The 21518-nt window shown below is 41.8% G+C and overlaps 1 long non-coding RNA gene across 1 annotated transcript in view; it reads left to right on the forward strand.

Moving 5' to 3' along the window:
• Positions 1-20971, forward strand: part of LOC117871240 — a 45026-nt gene extending 24055 nt beyond the window's left edge. Inside the window, exon 3 of the long non-coding RNA XR_004644186.1 lies at positions 20558-20971. This is a non-coding gene — a long non-coding RNA (uncharacterized LOC117871240). The remainder of the gene's footprint in view (positions 1-20557) is intronic.
• The last annotated feature ends 547 nt before the right edge of the window (positions 20972-21518 follow it).

Consider the following 21518-nt stretch of genomic DNA (forward strand, 5'->3'; position numbering starts at 1 on the left):
TTTACCAGCTTGCTACTAGTGCACCCACACTGCCAAAATAAGGACTTTGTTCCCTGGGTCGCTATGATACAGGAATTATCTCACCTGCGCACTTGACTCATTTTTACACAATCCCTGGTTATGAACATTCGTTGGCTAAAGAGAAGTGTTTTATGCATTAAAAACACTGGCCCAGCAACAATCTAGTCTATTCAAGTTCTCATACTGTGTCCATTAGTGTGATACCTTTGCACCTGAGATGGGACAAACATTTCATCGAGGCACTGAGCTTCACACAAAGCAGGGAGTAGATACTTCTTGTGATGAGACGCTAATTTATTGTTGCTTTGTTACTTGTATTACAGTAGCCCTAGAGACCTCTTTCAAATAGAAAGACAGTGCCTTACCCCAGATAGCGTACATTTGTGGTTTCTGTGACAATACGCAAGAAGTGTATGTCTTCCCTCCACTTCTTTTTGTATTCGGGGGTTCTGGAGTTGTGCTGTGACTCAACTCAAAATTCTCAGGTATGATGCAGGACTCAAAAGTGCTGGACTCCAAGGAGCCAGTGTTCTTTGCGGGCATATGTTGGACCTGGGAGGGGAACGGCCTCTGGACAAGTGCCACGTGGCTAAGGCAGAGAGGAGTTGCTGCTGGTCCCAGTAGCTAGTATTGTCCATGGACGGAAGGACATGGCTGGGTTTTGGCTTACAGGATTTCATGTCTTGCTCACCTAGCAGGAGCATGTTTTGAAGGAGAGCATTATGCATCCATATAGTGTCCATGAGTAGCCTCTGCATCTCCTTCTCTTTTTCCATGCTCACCATGGCCATGATAATGTTTTCCTTGGCCATGGCAACACTTTCTTGGCCACTGCCACAATCTCCTTGGAGAGCTGCATTTCCTGGGCCATCATGTACCGCCTCCACCTCAGTCAGTGTGATCTTCTGTGGGGACTCTGCCATGATTGCTACAAACATCCCCCACCAAGTCTTCTTTTTTTTGTCCCCTCAAGTTTGTTAGTCTCTCAGCAGTATATAGACCATTTTTGATGGCCAGGCTGTTGCAGGTACTATGTCTGTGGGAGTAGGGGGAGAAAAAACAGTTGCTTATTGTTCCAGACAGGCCATGATAGCATTTTTTTAGTGTGTGTGACTTTTTCTCCCTCAGAATCTCCCCAGTCTTAGGGAAATCTCAGAAGTGGTAAGTGGCCTGCGTGTGAGGAGGTGCTGGATGCATTGGGATTTCTGTCTGCTGTAGATGCTACTTGCTGCTGAGCCTTAGTAGGTTGGGGATAGGGTTGGAATTATGCTCCCGATTTGGTTCTGCAGTTTTGCTGGTTTGCTGGAGGCACTTCTCCAGTGTAAGAGAGGTTAAAGGGAGCATCGGAGGCAAGTTGGCTAGTAATCCCCTTTGCAGCCTCTTTAGGCTGCCCTGCATTTCGATGATGATATGTGGTGACTCTGAGGCAGAGAATGATCTTTTTCAAAAAGGCAAAGGACAGACCAGCGAGATACTCCACAGTATCACAGGATGCCCCCGCCCCCCCCCAGCCCCAGGAATGCTGCAGGGGTAGAAAGAGCTTATGAATTATACCAGGGGAAACAGGTGTGTGTCTATTCCCTATATGTGAAAACAAAAACTGCTCAATTCCTGAGTCTTAAGTTCTGCTTTATCTTCCCTGCAGACATAAGGAAAGTGCATAGAAAAATAGAAATGGTGCTGCAATGATCCTACTTACTTGGTACTACACAACATTTTGATTTAAAAGAAAAAAACCTAGAACAATATAAAATTACTATGGCCACACATTAAATGGATTAAAAACTGGCTAATTGACGGGACTCAAAATGTAACTGTAAATTGGGAATTTATAAAGTGGGTGTGTTTCCAGTGGTGTCCGACAGGGATTGGTTCTTGGCCTTACGCTATCTAACATCTTTATCAAATATAAAATTATCACTGAAAGTTTGTAGATGACACACAAATTGGGGGAGTGGTAAATAATGTAGAGGACAATGGATAATGTAGTTGGCTAAGAGAATGGTGCTATAAGGAGGGCTTTGGGATGTATGGCCCCTGGGAGGCTTTCGGGGACAGACACCTGTTCTCGCGGGATGGGCTTCACCTGAGTAGGGAAGGAAATAGACTTCTGGGAGGGAGGCTGGCTCATCTTATCAAAAGAGCTTTAAACTAGGAAGTTTGGGGAGAAGGTTGGGAGATGCACAGTTAATCTCCACGCCAGATTCCAGTATGGAAAAGGTGAGTAAAATGAGAGGAGACATAGCCGGGGAGATGAGATTGGACATAGGAAGGACAGGGGGGACGGACGCAAGGAGGCCCGCAACTTATAGTGCTACGAATGGGAGACAGGCTAAACGACATACATTAGGGTGTTTATACACCAATGCCAGAAGCCTAGGTAATAAAATGGAGGAATTGGAGCTCTTGGTCCAAGAGCTGAAACCAGATATCGTAGGAATAACGGAAACGTGGTGGAATGGCAGTCACGACTGGAACACAGGTATGGAGGGGTATGCGCTGTTTAGGAAAGACCGGAACAAAGGTAAAGGTGGGGGGGTGGCATTGTATGTCAATAGTGAAATAAGCTGTAAAGAAATAATAGTTGATGGATTAGATAACACAGAGTCCGTCTGGGCAATACTCACACTGGGTAATAGGACTACTAGAGCCTCTCCGGGGATAGGGCTCGGAGTGTGCTATAGACCGCCGGGATCGACCCAGGATATGGATAAGGAACTATTTAATGTGTTTAGAGAAGTAATTACTAATAGAAACTGTGTAATTATGGGGGACTTTAACTTCCCAGATATAGATTGGGGCACAAACGCTAGTAGTAATAATAGGGCTCAGATGTTCCTAGATGTGCTTGCTGATCAATTCCTTCATCAAGTGGTAGCTGAACCGACGAGGGGGGAGGCCATTTTAGATTTGATTCTGGTAAGTAGTGAGGACCTCGTTGAGGAAGTGGTAGTGGGGGACAATTTGGGCTCCAGTGATCATGAGCTAATTCGGTTTAAAATACATGGGAGGAGTAACAGAATTAAGTCAAAGACTAGGGTTTATAATTTTAAAAAGGCCAATTTTAACAAATTAAGGGGACTGGTAAGGGAAGTGGATTGGGCAAACGTATTAATGGATCTAAAGGCAGAAGAAGCCTGGGATTACTTCAAGTTAAAGATGCATGAGCTGTCGGAGGCCTGCATTCCAAAAAAGGGAAAAAGATTACAAAGCAGGAGATTTAGACCGAGCTGGATGAGCGACCGACTCAAAGGGGCGATTAGGAAAAAACAGAAAGCGTACAAAGAGTGGAAGAGGGGAGGGATTAGTAAAGAAACTTACCTTACCGAAGTCAGAGAATGTAGAGATAGAGTGAGAAAGGCCAAAGGCCGTGTAGAGTTGGACCTAGCGAGGGGAATTAAAAGCAATAGTAAGAGGTTTCACAGCCATATAAATAGGAAGAAAGCAAAGAAAGAAGAAGTGGGACCGCTGAAGACTATTGCCGGAGAGGAGATTAAAGACAATCTAGGCATGGCGCAATATCTCAATGAATATTTTGCATCGGTGTTTAATGAGGCCAATGAAGGTATTAGGGATACTAGCACCACTACAGAGGGGCATTCAGGATGGGGGATTACCGTATCCGAGGTAGAAACAAAACTTGAATGCCTTAATGGGGCTAAGTCAGGAGGACCGGACGATCTTCATCCGAGAATATTGAAGGAATTGGCGCGGGAAATAGCAGGCCCATTAGCGATAATATTTAATGAATCTGTAAACTCGGGGGTGGTCCCGTTAGACTGGAGAATAGCTAATGTGGTTCCTATTTTCAAGAAAGGGAAAAAAAGTGATCCGGGTAACTACAGGCCTGTTAGTTTAACATCTGTAGTGTGCAAGGTATTAGAGAAAATTCTGAAAGAGAAACTAGTTGAGGACCTGGAGGTTAGTGGCAATTGCGATAAATTACAACATGGTTTTACGAAGGGCAGATCGTGCCAAACGAATCTGATCTCCTTCTTTGAGAAAGTAACGGATTTATTAGATAAGGGAAATGCGGTGGACCTAATATACCTGGATTTCAGTAAAGCGTTTGATACTGTACCCCATGAGGAATTATTGGTTAAACTGAAAAACATGGGGATCGATATGAAAATCCAGAGGTGGATAGGAAATTGGTTAATGGGGAGAATGCAGCGGGTCGTATTAAAGGGTGAACTGTCAGGTTGGAGGGAGGTTACTAGTGGAGTGCCTCAAGGTTCGGTTTTGGGACCCATTTTATTTAATCTATTTATAACTGACCTCGGAACCGATTGCAGGAGTGGGCTGATAAAGTTTGCGGATGATACGAAGGTGGGAGGCGTTGTAAATTCGGAGGAGGATAGGGATATCCTGCAGGGAGACTTGAACGAGCTTGTGAATTGGAGTATCAGGAATAGGATGAAATTTAATAGTAAAAAGTGTAAGGTGATGCATTTGGGGATAACTAATAAAAATTTTAGTTACAAGATGGGGACGCATTGGTTAGAAGTAACGGAAGAGGAGAAGGACCTAGGGGTCCTAGTAGACCGCAGGATGACTATGAGTCGACAATGCGACGTGGCGGTGAAAAAAGCCAATGCTGTCTTGGGATGCATTAGGCGAGGTATATCTAGTAGGGATAAGGAGGTCCTGCTTCCGTTGTACAAGGCGCTGGTGAGACCTCATTTGGAGTACTGTGTGCAGTTCTGGTCTCCCATGTTTAAAAAAGATGAACTCAAACTGGAACGGGTGCAGAGAAGGGCCACTAGGATGATCAGAGGAATGGAAAACCTGTCGTATGAAAAGAGACTAGAGGAGCTTGGGTTGTTTAGTCTGACAAAGCGAAGGCTGAGGGGGGATATGATTGCTATCTTTAAATATATTAGAGGGATTAATACGAGGGAGGGAGAAGAATTATTCCAGCTTAGTACTAATGTGGATACGAGAACGAATGGATATAAACTGGCCGTGGGGAGGTTCAGGCTTGAAATTAGACGAAGGTTTCTGACCGTCAGAGGGGTGAAATATTGGAACGGCCTTCCGAGGGAAACGGTGGGGGCGACGGACCTGTCTGGTTTTAAGATTAAGTTAGATAAATTTATGGAGGGAATGGTTTAATGGTAAAACATAGTAGTCAAGGAAAACCAAGAAATGGTAGGTAAATTGTATAATGGCTGACAGGGGTCAGGCTGGAGACTCTTGCCTATATGCTCGGGGTCTTACTGATCGCCATATTTGGGGTCGGGAAGGAATTTTCCTCCAGGGCAGATTGGCTGAGCCTCTGGAGGTTTTTCGCCTTCCTCCGCAGCATAGGGCAGGGATCTCTAGCAGGAGGGTTTCTGCCGATTGAAGTCACCTAAAACAGGATTGGGGACTTCAACAGCAGAGTCCAGGGAAGGGGTAGGGACGGTTTTATGGCCTGCAGCATGCAGGGGGTCAGACCAGATGATCATAATGGTCCCTTCTGACCTTAAAGTCTATGAGTCTATGAGACAGGTCACTGATTCAGAATGATCTGGATTGCTTTGTAAACTGGTTGCAGGCAAACAATAGTTTCCAGTGTGGGAAGCAGGTGGACCTTTAATAGTTAAGCACTAGAATAAAGTGCCTCGGGAGGTTGTGGAATGTCCATCATTATCTAACCTGCTCTTAAAAATCTCTAAACACCTGGATAGTCTACATAATACTTAGTCCTGCCATGAGTGCAGGGACTGGACTAGGAAACCTCTCCAGGTCTCTTCCAGTTCTAGGATTCAATGATTATGCATTTTAATATGGCTAAATGTAATTGTTATACATATAGGAACAAAGACTGTAGGCCATACTTACAGGATGGGGGATTCTATCCTGGGAAGCAGTGACTCTGAATAAGATTTCAGATTCATGGTGGATAATCAGCTGAACATGAGCTCCCAGTGTGATGCTGTGGCCAAAAGAGCTAGTGCAATCCTGTGATACATAAACAAGGGAATCTCAAGCAGAAAGAGAGAGGTTATTCAACTTCTATATTTGGCACTGGTGCTATCGCTGCTGGAATACTGTGTCCAGTTTGGTGCCCATAATTTGAGAAGGATATTGATAAATTGGAGAGGGGTCAGAGAAGAGCCACGAGAATAAGAACATAAAAACGGCCACACTGGGTCAGAACAAAGGTCCATCTAGCGCAGTATCCTGTCTTCCCACCGTGGCCAATGTCAGGTGCCCTAGAGGGAATGAACAGAACAGGTAATCACCAACTGATCCATTCCTTGTCACCCATTCCCAGCTTCTGGCAAACAGAGGCTAGGGACGCCATCCCTGCCAATGTAATAGCCACTGATAGACCATCCTCCATGAACTTATCTAGTTCTTTTTTGAACCCTGCTATAGTTTTGGCCTTCACAACATCATCTGGCAAAGAGTTCCACAGGTTGACTGTGTGTTGTGTAAAGAAATACTTCCTTTAGTTTGTTTTAAACCTGAATGATTAAAGGATTAGAAAATCTTCTTTGTAGTGATAGACTCAAGGAGCTCAATCTATTTCGCTTAACAAAGAAGATTAAGGGGTGACTTGATTACAGTCTATAAATTCTGACATATGGAACAAATATTTAATAATGAGCTCTTCAATCTAGCAGAGAAAGATGTTACACAATCCAATGGCAGGAAGTTTAAGCTAAACAAATTAAACTGGAAATATGATGTAAAATTTTAACCGTGAGTGTAATTAACCATTGGAACAATTTCCCAAAGTTCATGGTGGATAACCCATTGCTGACAATATTAAACAAATATTGGATGTTTTTCTAAAAGACATGCTCTAGGAATTATTTTGGGGAAGTTCTGTGGCTGTGTTGTACAGGAGGTCAGGCTAGGTGATCACAATGGTCCCTTCTGGCCTTGGAATCTAGGAATAAAGCTATGATTGACAGCTAGATTACATAGGGGACGTCATCGGGGAACTGTTTGTTCCTTTTCCAGGCATGCAGTGTCCAAGTCTACCTCATGTAGACTATGAACACTCACCAAACTTTTCTCTGTAACCACTGTCTTAACAAACTGTTGAATTTTTCACAAATGAATCTGTTCATTATTCAAATGTGCGGGGGGGTGGGGAGGGGGATATGTGCCATGCTATCAGGTACTATTTTGGTTTGTTGTGGGAGGGAGGGTTTGCCAGGCAGGATAGACAAAGGAAGGCAAAAGGGAAAATAGACAGATGGGCAAATGCCATCCATGCTGCTGTCCTGAAAACTGTCAATAGTTGTGGCTTTGCCATGAGACAGGCCCAGACAGAGCAGCTGCCATTTTGGAACCATGTATAGAGGGACTGAAAGGGCATCATGGGCCAATGGAGGAAGGCAAGGAGGTGGGGGATAGATACCCAGAAGGGCTCCTAGCTCACATCTATCTAAAATAGCTGTGGCCATGGGGCACCTGGAAGAAAAGGCAGAAAGGCAGTGTGGCATAATAATAATACTTAAGTTAAGGATGGGTACTTACATGCTGAAGTTCCTTCTGAGGGATCTGCTTCTTTGATCCCATGCTGAGTTCTTGGCTGGGACTTGGGCTTGGCCAATCTAGGGCAGGAATTGTGATCTGTGTAAGTAGGGCAGGACTGGGGCTGGCTTTGCAGCTGGCCAGCATCAGGGACTTGAATCCTACAAAGATCCTGGCTCTCATAGAAAAGCTCCTCACCAGCATCTGCCTGCTTATCCTCTGATGGGTGTTGCCAATCATCCTCAGTGGGGATGGGAGGGAGAGTGCGGCCAGCAGGGTGCACCCCATGTCTGGAAACAGTTGCTCTATAATTGTCTAGGAGCTTGTTCAGGTCATGATAAAAATGGACAGGTCACATATCCCTTGCTGGATTGCCTCCTTTTGCCCCTCAATTCAATATTTTTCCCCTAGATTTGCTTGTTACAGCACTGGCTGACATCCCAATGGACATCTGCTTTGAAATGTTCACAAAAAGGTCTTTATTCTGGTGGCTGGCCAAAAGAGCTTCCTGCACTAAATCTTCTCCCCAGATGGCAATGAGATCCAGGCTCTCAGCATGGCTCCAGGCAGCTGCATGAGGCTTTGTGTGGGGCTTCTGGAGTGCTATCGTGCTTGAATTGCAAGAATGCTGATATACTTGGATCCAGGAGCAAATGGGTACATTCTGGCTCTGTGCCAGCTTTCAAAGGACAGCTGGAGGGATAACATCCTGGGAACTTGACCCCAGAGCAGGGGAGGGAACACAGGTGAATGAACAGGTCACTGAGATTGACCTGCAAAGCCATTGTGGGGTAGCCATTAGAAGCATGGAAACCCAGCCAGAATATTGTATAAACATTATCAGAGGAATTTGCTAGTGTAGCAAGACTACTTACTTATAATTGAAAGTGCTGAGAAGCACTTTACATTGTTACTCAAAAGGGGAGGAGAAGAAAGAGGTTTGAGTTCTTGAACTTACTTGATGTAGTCCTAAGCTTGTTTTGTATGTAGCATTAAAAATACAGTGTGGGTGGATGCTAGCTTTACAGTGCACAAACATCTTAAACTCCTGAAGAACAGTATAATGATTCACTTACTATACATACTACTGTACAATGAATGACATTATGTTCCAAATTTCGGGAGGGCAACCCAGGCACAGTAAATAATGAGACATTTTCTATCCTGTACATGTCAAGGCTGATTGTCTTGTTTTGTTTTTGTTTTTTTAACAAGGGGGAAAAAATCTTTTCAATGTTTTGAAATCAAGACCACATTGATGCATTTTCTTTGTAGCAATAACAAACAGGCTGTTCTCAACGATCTGAGGACACTTTTCTACTGTTTCAAAGTGAAAGTTGTTTGTTTATTTATACAATAAACAACATTTTTGAGGGTGATTGGGTAGGTTGAGGAAAGTAAAATTGTAACATTTCTCCCAGTGGAGTAAAAGATGAGCAATTAGATTAAAAGACAAAATTTAAAACCTTCGACAATTACAATCATCTAGTCTGAGACCCTAGTCTCACTCCTTAGATGACAGTGAAGAAGAGTGAGGAACAACCTAGAGTTGTTTTTAGATTCACCATAGCATCTGAGTGCTGCCTTTGCTATTCTGTCAGATGTGCTATGGCATTTGGGCGAAGGGGGCATTGTCTGGATCCATATCAGTTTTAGGTTGGGCTTCAAAACCAAGTCGGGATTCCACAATACCAACATTTTTCATTCTGTTCTCACAAGATTTCTGCCATGTTAGGTATTCTCATGATATTCAGGTCTATGTGCACTTTTGACTGTTGTGAAGCCAGGTAACTGTCGGATTGAAGTTTTGGATCTGATGTTCACTGTAGCTGTGGGTTTGGTTCTATGGATTCCAGTCAGTCTTTTCTGAAATATTAGAATTCAGACTCAGGGTTCTGATTTTGATTGTTCTCTTTTAAATCTTTTCCTCTTCAGCAGGCAGGGTTCTATAAAGTTCTTAAGTACTCTAGCTTTACAGAATAGCTTTGAAAAAACAAGGCCATGCATAAAAGAAAAACACATAATTAATAATTATTACTGCCTGTTGTTGCAGAATGTAGGGATATATTACCGACCACCTGACCAGGATGGTGATAGTGACTGTGAAATGCTCAGGGAGATTAGAGAGGCTATAAAAATAAAAAAAACTCAATAATAATAATAATAATTAAGAATTAATAATAATAATGGGGGATTTCAACTATCCCCGTATTGACTGGGTACATGTCACCTCAGGACGGGGTGCAGAGATAAAGTTTCTTGACACCTTAAATGACTGCTTCTTGGAGCAGCTAGTCCTGGAACCCACAAGATTTAGTCCTAAGTGGAGCACAGGATCTGGTCCAAGAGATGAATATAGCTGAACTGCTTGTTAATAGTGATCATAACATAATAAAATTTAACATACCTGTGGGGAGGACAACTTCTCAGCTTGGAAAAGAGATGATTAAAGGGGGGATATGTTAGAGGTCTATAAAATCATGACTGGTGTAAAGAAAGTAAATAAAGGAAGTGTTATTTACTCCTTCTCATAACACAAGAACTAGGGGTCACCAAATGAAATTAATAGGCAGCAGGTTTAAAACAAACAAAAGGAAGTATTTCTTCACACAACACAACAGTTGTGCTTGTCTGATATCCCTACTCCAAAACTCCCTTCATCCCCCAACATAATTATTAATTGCAACTGACTTAGGACTGATGTATAGGTCTAGGCAAAAAACTGCAAAAGGAACGGGGTTGGGATGAGTAACCTCTGAGTTGGCAGGCCAATCAGATCCTAAGCATCTCAGGATTTATTGCATTGGCATTTTCCTAATTTACCTAGGAAACCAAAAAAAATTACTGGTGGAACAAAATACATTTAGAAAACATGGATTCTTATACCACACATTTCTAAACCACTAGGCTGAAATGTTATAATATTTTCAATGTCGGCATCCAAAAGTTAGCCAGTGAATTAGTGAAGTTTAATATATGTTAAGACCAGAAGACACCACTGAATCATCTAGACTGACCTCCAGTTTAACAAAAGCCATAGAATTTCACCATATACCTCTGTATTGAGCGCGATAATTTGTGTTTCACCAAAGTATATCTTCTAGAAAGGCATCTGTCTTGACTTGAGGATTTCAAGAAATGTAGAATATAGCATTTCCCTTTGTAGTTGGGAATGGTTGGAGCAACAAGTTCTTAAAATAATAGTTCTTGGAAAGTGTCAATGTTCATAGTATGGAGGCCAAAACTTTTGGGCTTTGTACTGCTCCCTCATCAGATGTCACGTTTGTCCTAACTGAATAGCTTCCTCCCCCAATAGCACGTTCTGTAGTTAGCTAACAGACCAAGGGCATCTAATCCCTCCTCCTAGTGTAACAATAAGCTAATGATAGTTTCTTAACGTTGTGTTTTTTATGTAAAGCTATTTTAAACTGAAATAGCTAACTTCCACGATTAAAAAATCAGATCTTAAGAGCAATTGTTCCATAAAGAAAACGTGAGATTGTATCCCGATATTTGTCACTAAACCAGATGTTTATCCAAGAAGTCAAACCTGTTTGTCTCCTCTCTGACAAGAATGCAGCTGTTTAAGTAGTTTCCAAAGCAGTATCTGTATCAGTGGCAGACATCTGTGCTAGGAAAGCAATGTGCAGACAATAGTCTGTTTACAGAAGATAATCATTTCCACCCCCAATACTATGCAGAGATTTCAAGAAAGAAACTGCTACAGCATTAAATCAGGGCCGCCCAGAGGATTCAGGGGGCCTGGGGTCTTCGGCGGCGGGTCCCAGGGTGGAAGGACCCCCCGCCTCCGAATTGCCGCCGAAGACCCGGAGTGGAAGAAGCTCCGGGGGCCCGGGCCCTGCAAGAGTTTTCTGGGGCCCCCGGAGCAAGTAAAGGACCCATTCCAGGAGCCCCGAAAAACTCTCAGGGGGCCCCTGCGGGGCCCGGGGCCTGGGGCAAATTGCCCCACTTGCCCCGCCCCCGGGCGGCCCTGCATTAAATTAGGTTTGGGTGATGTGCACCCATCAGTCTTGGTCAACAATAGGTAGGAAAAGCACCAATGTGATCGTTTCTTTTATGTAACAATTTTTTTTTTAAATGTCAGCTTGAGAGTTCCCCCCCCTAAACCTGGAAATAAACAGATTGTTTTAAAAATAGAAAGAGCAGAAAAATAGCATTTAATAGAAAGAGCCTAGTTTTTATGATAGCACTGTGGGTAGCTCCTCGAAAGAACTTGTGAGCTGTAGATGACTCAATAGTAGGCAGCATTTGTCTAAGCAGAGCACACTAGAGGACTGGGACCATTTAGGGTCAGATTTCTTATTTAGGTGCCTAAAGAATGCAGATAGGCATCTAGTAAAATCCCACTAGATGCCTATCTGCATTCTTTAGGCACCTAAATACATCTAGAAATCTGGCCTCAGTCCCTACAAAATTAATGCCCCAGCAGGACATTAGTACAGCTTTTCCAGGAAGGACCATCTTTTGGTTACGACGGAAAGTCAAGACTTTGGCCACTTACGCTCATTAAGGGTTCCATAGCACCTTTTGAAAGTCTGAAGCTAGGACCCAGGAGTTAATTTTAACTTGATGTGGATAACTTTTAGAGTTGGTAGAAATTTCAAACTAAGATTTTCAAAGCTAAATATGGCCCTTTATTTAAAACACCCGTGGAAAAAATAATTTAATGGAAAAACCCAAATACACCATTTTGGGCCAAAAAATGGGAAGGGGGAGGATGAGAAAAATAATCATTTCTTTCTAATCGTCTCATGAAAAATACTTAAGTTTTTGACCACCTCTACTAATTAGTTTGCTTAGCAATATTCCTGCTACATTTTCGCCTGAATGTAGTATGGTTCTTCCATTCCTGACTTAAGTTGCTGTGAGCTTTTGCTGTGAGCTTTTCACACTGTTATATTCCATCTCTGAAGTAGCTGGATTTCACTGTCAAGTGAATCCTGATCATGGAAAAATTGTAAAATACTTTGAGAATCTGTGGGATGAAACACACTCTCTATAATTATGCTAATATCAAGTTAATTCTGAATTTATCTTTTTTAACAGTTGAGGGATTGACATTCAGTGCTGGTGATATAGTACATTTATTATTCACTTATGAAAAAATGAAGTTACTTTATCAGCTAATGGAACACTTACAAATACATAAAGCTGTGTCATCTCATGTTCTTTCTCTTTTTTTTTACTTCATAGGAAAGTCAGACCCAAATTTGGGGGTACTGTAGGTTTTCATCTCCTGTTTAGAAATCAATGCACATTACTGTCTTATACATAGACAAGAACTAATGTAAAAACCTCCTAGTTCTGTACAATCTTAGAAAAGTCACAGCTTAATATCAATGAGTTTACTGTGTATGCCACAGTGGAATAAATCTAATGTTACCACTGTGCATGCTTTATCAGTACATTTACAAACCACTCTTACCAGATGTCTTGCTTTGTTTGAGCTATTAATGCCCAACTGATGGCCCTCATCCCTTCATAAACATAGGTGAATAGCTGGACCTCGGCAAAGCCCTACTGAAATCAGTGGGTTGCCACACAAGTGCAGCTATCCCTTTGACTGCATGTATTCAATTGCAGGATTCGGGTATATATTAGCAGCTACTTTCTAGCCAGAAAATTAATTCTCAAATGTATTACTGATGTGTGTCACATGCACATTTTGCGATAATAGTCACAATTTCCAGTGGACAAATTTCTAGAGGGAAAGGAAAAATGCTGCAAAACTCAAGAGCCAAATACATCCATTACTAATTGTCTCCTGTAAAAGTTCTCACTTCAGCTTATCAGTATGAAACCACTGAGTATATTCATAATTTTAAAGGTGTGCATAATTGTGACTTTAGGCATCCCTGTATTCACAGCCTACATACTCCTGAAATATGTAGTACAACTGTACAAAATATGCCATGTGAGGTATCTTATGAGGGCTAATATACTGGTTATTAATATCATGGGAAAATTCATAGATTAACATCACATGTGAAGTTATGAATTCCCTCTGTATGACGTTTATAGAACATGTTTAAGACCAGACAGGCTAGCCTACGTAAAGGTGATTAAAAAGCGCTATCCTAGACAAAGGAAATGGGTTTACCTCAATTTACATATTAGCAGTAAACAAAGCTATGGCGCTAAACCAGAGGGGGGCGTATCCTGAATGCGAGAGACAGAGAGTTAACATGGCTCCTGCAGCAGAGAGGGGCACAAGAGGCTGTAGCCACAGGCGTTCTTCCTGACTTGTAAGACAGACGATCCCTTTGGGAATATAAGGCACACAGAGCGCCTCCATATTTATCCTTTACCTTAGGAGACAAAGGATCCAAGTGATTTGATCTCTGTGATGGGTCCTGGCCAGGCCAATCAGTAAATGCTGGAAAGGAGACTTTGGGTGTGAGAAACCATCTTGAACAAAGACTGTACCTTCCTAGATTGTTTTAAACTTTTAGATGCATGGTTTTTTTCACTTTTTTATTTTATTTATTTATTTATTTGCTTGTAACCATTTCTACCTTGATATTTTTTACTTGGTATTGCTTAATCCATGCTCTTTTGTTAATAAACTCATTTTACTTTTACTACAAACCAATTTAGTGCTGTGTTTGAAGGGAAAGCTGTTTTTCCCCAGTTAAATTAATAAGCTGTGATGTACTGATTCTTTAACAGAGCAGTGAACTTAATATCTTCTAAAAAAAACAGGAGTACTTGTGGCACCTTAGAGACTAACAAATTTATTAGAGCATAAGCTTTCGTGGACTACAGCCTACTTCTTCGGATGCATATAGAGTGGAATATATATTGAGGAGATATATATACACACACATACAGAGAGCATGAACAGGTGGGAGTTGTCTTACCAACTCTGAGAGGCCAATTAAGTAAGAGAAAAAACATTTGAAGTGATAATCAAGATAGCCCAGTACAGACAGTTTGATAAGAAGTGTGAGAATACTTACAAGGGGAGATAGATTCAATGTTTGTAATGGCTCAGCCACTCCCAGTCCTTATTCAATCCTGAGTTGATTGTATCTAGTTCTGTGACTGCTCAGTGGTAGGGCATGTGCAGTGCAGAGAAACATCTCTGAGGAACTTGTGGGATGGAATTTGGTGAGGTTTGGGCTGTTAGAGCTTTGAGGAGTTTGCAGGTTAGGATGACAGGGAGCTCACAGTCTAATCTGCAGCAAAACACTCTCTTGCTGAGGTAACACAGTGGCTCACAGCTTTAGGGATCCCCTGCAGTGTGTTACAATAATATAGCCTGCTAGCTGAAATAAGTATATATAACCCAAACTCATCTGAAGAGCTTTCTGTATTGCTGAGCTAGGTATGCCATTGTGTTTTCCTTACCTTATGTAAATCACATCACTACTTGGAAACAGCATTTAGGAGTGTTTCCTATAGAACATTTCTGAGGCTAAAGCTAAGGTGAAATGTGGTGGATTTCATTATCTTTTCATTATCTTTATTAAAAAAATAGTGCTGTAGCAAACGATCCTAGAGGGTCTGCTTGTTCATGTTACATCTTTGTATTTATCATGGGAACAATCAGCATTCCCTATTAACGAATCCACATCCAGTTACTACTTTTCTCTATTAAAGAAACATCCTAACTAACTTTGTCTTTCTAATCCCAACTAGAGTTTGCTTAGACTGAAAAAATAAATATTTTCTTCATCCTCAAAAGGTCTTTCTTTTTCATAGTTAAAGAGTAATGGAGCTTGTGAGACCTCTTGGATTTTATGTAGGCTTAGTGACTGTCATAGTTTACACATCGCTTTTAAAAATCTAGATGGTCCTAAAAGTGACACTTTGACACCCGTAGAAGATGGATCTTACTGTGCACAATTTAATATTATTAGAAAGGGAAATGTCAATTTTAACTATAGATACTCTGCCTCAAGAGCAGTAGTTCTAACAATGACACCATTAAGTCATCTAGAACGAAATCTTGATCTCCCCCTGCCAAAATATTACACTTCCATTTCAAGACAAAATTTATCATTCTGCCAGCTATCATGAGGGGTTACATTCACACAATCAACAGATCGCTGTCACAAATTTAGAAATAGCCCAATGCATTAGAGGAAGCAAGGACTTGAGTCAGAAATTATTTTTGTCGAACTCCAAGCTTAATCCAGAAGTTACAGAAAGTACATAAAAAACACACTCTATATAGGACACTTAATTCTGATATTCTTCTTATGCAATCACAGCATGTATAGGAAACTGGAGTTGCAGATAGCTTTCTTGTACATGGGCTAAAAATCTTTCTATCTAAGGTACTCATCTGGCCCCCTGTCACCATAGTATCGGAGCACCGCACAATCTTTAATGTCATTATCCTCTCAATAACCCTGTGAGGCAGGGAAGTGCAATTACCTGCCTCTCTGAATCTTGCTGTAGCTTTTTTCAGGGACTCAGGAATGGGTGGGTTTCTGTGCCCATATGAGACACAAGTCTTAAATTCCATGTCTTCATTCAACCAAAACTCACACTGAGTAAGGACTTCAGGACTGGGCCCCAGGATAGTACTGGGATGTGGAAAATACACCCACACATTTCTGAGACCTCTCAGTGTAGGCAGGGTCTACTGAATTCTTCCCTGACAGCTAGCTGGGCGGGGGAGAGATTTCAAGAGCAAACTGTTTTTAAATGAACACACCTACTCTGCTTAGATATTCAGCAGATCGAGTGGTGTGCTGCTCAAAGTGATCAACTTTGGCTGGTGTTTGATTACAAATCACCTCAGTACTGAATGCAGTGTTAGTGAAATGCTGTTACCAATATTGGCATTATTGTGAATAAAGGGGAGCAGAACTGTGCTTAACCTGTCCCAAATGAAGAGGTCACCCTCAGCTGAAAGGACCTCATTAAGCCAGGGACTCGAATGCCAGAGGCCTGTGAACAGTAAGAGGGGTGGGCATAGATATCCCAGCCAGGAGGTTGTGAACCCTCTCCAAGGGTCCTCCCTAGACTGGATTAACTTGTTCCTCCACACTGTTCAAAGAAAGAGCTAAATAGGCTTCATTAGGAACGTCTTTTGTTATTTTAAATGCTCAGTCACTGAGAACTAAAATCACTTGAGATGGGGCAGTGTTTCTGCCCAGCCTGCAAAGAGCTGAAAATCACTAAGAGACTGATGTTCAGAGGTAATAGCAGATGGGCAAGTGGCAGCAGAGGGTGACTGACAGTCAGCTGGTGAACAAGCGGCCAGCAGGGCAGTTGGCAGAAAGGGGCGGTGGGCGAGTGCCCAAGCAGCGGAGTGCATAAAGTGCCTCCTTACCTCCACCCAGGATGGGAAGTGAACTCTGCAGATGCACCTCTGAACTCTGGGTCTGCACTGACCAAGGACAGCAACTGTGAGTGGGGAGCAGAGAAGGGATGAGCATGTTAAAAGGATTTTGGGGTTGCTGGACTTAAGAACCTGAGGGGAAAAGGACACTGCCCAACTTACTTGGGGGTGGGTCTTTTGCTCATAGTTTATGTTTATGAACCCTGTTTGAGGTGTTTTTCCAAATTAACGCTGAATTAATTTCCTCCTTTTACTAAAAAGGTTCTTTTCCACACTCAGACTCTGTGCTTGCAAGTGGGGAAAGTGTTGCCTCTCAGAGGTGCCCAGGAGTGGTGTGTAATTTTCCCAGGTTACTGGGTGGGGGCTCAAGAGGATGTTGTATCAATGGAAAGGAACCCCTAGATATTGAACCCGGTCCTGGTTGCTGCTGGCTCTGCCTGGCAGAAGGGTTACATCAGCTCTTGCTGAACCCAGCACTTTGGTGCCCCCACAGCATCTTTGCAAAAGAAGCAAAGCTTACTGGCACTGCTTCATCCTCCGACTTGTGATAGTTAGTTTATGCTACAGAATGTCTGGCTCTAACTCTTTGGATGACAAAAGGAGCTTGTTCACTTATTTTTAAATGACTTACATAAATATAAGATCCTTATTAACGTTCATCCATTGTTTCTCCAATTCACCACCCAAAGTCCACTTCCTATGTTTGTGCCATAATATCCACAGCAACTAATTGTGATATCACACACATAGGTTGTGACTTTAGATGGGAAATAATCCTGAGGAACAGATTAACTCCTCAGAAACAACAATCCAGTTGTCATTCATGTGGATTGGGGGGGGGGGGGGGGAAGCAAAAGAGAAAAATCACTACAGAAAATGTTTAGTGGAATTTTTCTTAGGTAGACTGTTCATCAAATTTACCGTAAGGCATCAGTGGGTCTGTAGGTCTCAGCCCAATATGCTAATGGGTATTTACTCAAATGACACAATGTGGCCTGTTTTATTTCTGTTTCAGAAAGGCAAATGACAGGACCGCATCTGTGTTCAAATCAGAGCTATGGCTGATTGACAGAGCTTTGAGAATGATCCCTATTTTTAGCTCAGGCTAAGGATAGTCTCGCTTTCATGAGCACTGAATTCTCTCTCAATTGACCAAATGCCCGTCACACTAGAAAGTCACCTGTTGTTGGCAAGGGTTTTTCAGTAACACTTTTCCCCTGATCTCCCTTCAGTGGTGTGGAAAACAGCTTGGCTGCTATTTTTGATTATTTAACACATATATTGTAATCGCCACTTGAGGTCAACCACATCAGGGACCCATTGTGTGAGTTTCGGTACAAACTTAGGAAATGACAGAGTTGGGGGGGAGGGGGATTCATCACTATTACAGAAAGCATCATAGAGGCAACAGCCCAATCAATGGAGCCTAAATGCTTTTGTGAATCTGGGCTAATGTTCCACCACATGCGTGCTATTCCTCCTTTAACAGCATTGAAGACAGTTCTGTCCCATCTGCATTACCAGTCATAATGCATTCAGCAATCAACACCAATTGAGGAAGGTTCAGGAGGAATCTATTGCTAAGAATTGGCAAGTAATGGGTCATCATACAAGTGAGAGAATTTAATGGTTATGAACATGAGCATATGGCTGACTACAGACGGCAGTGAGCTCTGCTCACTGCAGAGCTTGGCAATTCACTTTAGTTAGGATTTGAATACCTGTTACTTCTACTGCCTGAAACCTCAATTTCCACAATGAGAAAAACCCATTTTCTAACCAGCTCTAGTCTGGTTTTTGTAATATGGAAAAAAATATCCACTAGGGACAAAAATGAGACCAAACTCATTTTCATATTCCCCCCCCCACTCCAGCTTTCTAACTTTATTGAAACTGTTCAACCATCCTCAGCCCCAGTGTCTGTCGATATCAGATATAAATGAAGAATGCAAGGTTATCAGAGTGGAAATCACTGGAAAACTGGGCAAAGGATGTTCTCTAAATTCATAGTCTACCAAATAAATAAATCTTGCTGTGGGGGAGTTCAAAGTTTAGAAAGAGGTTATGATTTTTTATGTCTGAGAGATAGTACTGGGTACTGGGCCCTGCAGCAAGCAGTCAGTGACTCTGCCATGGGTCTTTGTCATGGAGGTTTGTTTTTGCGACACTGAAAATAAAGAACATTGTTTAAAAAGAGTTGGTTGGCTGCCTGTGAGCATCTGCTCTGCAGAAGACTGGGAAACCACTGCACTACTTCTGAAGATTACCACTCTTGGTCAAAATGAAGGACAAAAGTCTAGCTTGTTCTCTTTCCTTGTAGGGCTACACTTCTTTCTTTTCTATTATTAGGCCCCGGGTGTAGTTGAAAACCTGACCAACACTTGAAAGGCAAATAAACTAATTTTGTCGTCTTTTGTCAAGATGGTATCGGTGTAATTACTTTATTCTGCCATTCAAATAACTGTTCAGCTGACCTTTGTTAGATACTGCACATTCCTTCTACAATACCTATAAAAAGACATCTGAAATCACAGTGGACTCACTGTAGTATCCTGTTCTGTTTTTTTAAAAGTATGAGAACTGGCAAAAAAGAAAGCGATGGTGGGCTGGGGCAGTTACGTGTAATTGGTTACGATTTATGGCTTAGCTCGTTCATGAACAATGGCAGATTGTCTGGTGTTGAGGTGCACTGATTTATAGCTGATGTAAGTTATGGTACAGTAGGTTACTGTATAGGCCATTAGCAAAACAACTAACAGCATGGTTGGGACAGGATCACAGGATGTCAACAAGGACAGAAATCCACTGGTGGGTTTTTATAATGCTACAACTATCTAGGAGAGGCATGTGAGAACATCATTCAGGACGAATCTTTGATATGTTTTGGAAACAATAACTTCATTAATGAAAATCTTCAAATCGTGTCATTATTATTTGTAACCGTTAGATATGTAAAAATGGAATGGCTACATCACCTGAGTATGACAATGAAATAACATCTCTTATGTTGAAACAAATCTATTTACTCCAAAAAGTAGCCAACAAAAATGATGCTTATAGAAAACAGAGCTGGGAGCCTATTGAGATACATTAGTGACTAATAAACAGAATGAACTTCAATTTGTGATTAAACAGAACTCACTGTGGGAGAAGCAGCCACGGTAACTAGATAATCAAACCAGAAAACATAAACAGTGACATGACCCAGGTGACCAACTGTCAATATTTAATACTCAAAGATATAGGCAAAAACAGTCAATTGCTAACAGCAATCATATTTTTCAAAAGTCTGTTTCCAGACAGTTCTAGAGAACTAGTGTCACTGAATAAATTGTTCTTTAAAAGTTATTCACCTGCCTCTATTCAAGATGGGCAGTGCCTAGAATCACATGTGCGTGTCTGAAACAGTTACCTGGGCTTTCTTCTAGATATGGTCCCAGTCACCATGTTGGCCCTGGATCTGAACTTCGGCAAAGTTCAGGGGTGATCAGATTCAGCCTTTTGGCTCAGCCTACCATGGAGATATACATAGCAGCCTTGAAGTACAGATCTAAGAAAATATAATTTGTCCAATCACCCCTATCCCTGTATGGAATTAGCAAAAGCTAAAAGTTAAAGTATCCTGTGTACAAGTGCTAATACAGTTATAAACCATTCATGCCATTTTTTCCTCTTCCTTTCCCTACATCTCTCAAGCCTTATCTTGTCTATAGGCTGACCCCAATTTGTTGTCTCTATTTACAGCTAAACTGCGGCCAGTACTAGTGCAACTAAACTGACAACAAAGGGGTGCTGAAGAAGTTCTCGCCTAAGATGGACAAGGTCTCACTTTCACACGAGCAGACACACTATTCTGGTTATTCCATTTTATCTTATGTCCCAACAAATTAGTTAAATCAATCACATCATGAGTTTGTGGGATGAAGAGAGAGAACTGACTGGAGCAATTCACAGAGGAGAATCAGCCAACCGTGTCTAACTATTTCAGGACTTGGAAATGAAGTTCAGATGAAAAGACTTCGGTTCCAGCTGTTGTCCTTCTGTGGACCATTTCAAATCCCAGAAGAAAACAGCTTTACGAAAATTCATCTTATGGGAGAAGTTGGAGAGAGAGAAATACTATATTTTGTATAATAAATTATGAATGGTGTGGAGAGAACATAAAACCCAGGGGTCACCCAATGATATTCATAGATAGCAGATTTAAAACAAATGAAAGGAAGTACTACTTCACACAATGCACAGTCAACCTGTGAATCGGGACTTTGTGAAGGCCAAAAGTATAACTGGGTTCAAAAAGAATTAGAGAAGTCCATGGAGGATAGTTCCATCAATGGCTTTTAGCTAAGATGGTCAGGAATGCAACCTCATGCTCTGGGTGTCCCTAAGCCTCTGACTTCCAGATGCTGGGACTGGGCAACAAAGGATGGATCACTTGATGGTTGCCCAGTTCTGTTCATTCCCTTTGAAGCAGGGATACCTAACCTACGGCCCTCGGACCATACACCCACCAGAGCATTTCATAAGGCCCTATGTCTGCTTCAACACAATAAACTAACAGCCCATTCATTTGCATTTTGTCATCATGTTTACATCATTTTAGTTTACACTGTGTAAATAGACAATATTGTACATAGTTTGTTTCTATCTAAATATATACAAAACAAGCTGAACTTAAAATATAAATCAATAGAGGTGACTTAAA

This window comes from Trachemys scripta, chromosome 1 (assembly GCF_013100865.1).
Source record: "Trachemys scripta elegans isolate TJP31775 chromosome 1, CAS_Tse_1.0, whole genome shotgun sequence".
Taxonomy (NCBI): Eukaryota; Metazoa; Chordata; order Testudines; family Emydidae; genus Trachemys; species Trachemys scripta.